The 314-nt window shown below is 62.4% G+C and overlaps 1 protein-coding gene across 1 annotated transcript in view; it reads left to right on the forward strand.

The window, feature by feature from the left end:
* The first annotated feature begins 112 nt into the window (after nt 1–112).
* The window catches only part of DMC1 (DNA meiotic recombinase 1), a 34,438-nt gene continuing 34,236 nt past the window's right edge, over nt 113–314 (forward strand). Inside the window, exon 1 of the mRNA XM_005883195.2 lies at nt 113–128. The gene's annotated coding sequence lies outside the window, so the exon portion shown is untranslated. The remainder of the gene's footprint in view (nt 129–314) is intronic.

Consider the following 314-nt stretch of genomic DNA (forward strand, 5'->3'; position numbering starts at 1 on the left):
CCAACCTCTTGGTCGGCGACGCGCGAGGCTCCAGTCTCCGGGTCCGGGTTCCAAGTCAGAATCCCTGCGGACTGGGAAGCCCGCGCGGGGGCGGAAGGGATTCACTTCAAGAACCTCGAAGACTGTGGGTACGAGCGGGGTTTGCAGCAAAAAAGGACGCGTGTGAAGAATCTGAGGGAAGGCGCCTGGGTTCCTTCGTGCTTAAGGCTCGGTGGCGGTTGCAGGGCCCTCACCCGGGAGGGATTTCCAGCATCCGATGTTAAATCCGGTCGGGCCTGCGTCCTGCAGACCCTCAGCCTCCTCCTGAGGGAATC

The sequence above is a fragment of the Myotis brandtii genome, unplaced genomic scaffold (genome assembly GCF_000412655.1).
Source record: "Myotis brandtii unplaced genomic scaffold, ASM41265v1 scaffold78, whole genome shotgun sequence".
Taxonomy (NCBI): domain Eukaryota; kingdom Metazoa; phylum Chordata; class Mammalia; order Chiroptera; family Vespertilionidae; genus Myotis; species Myotis brandtii.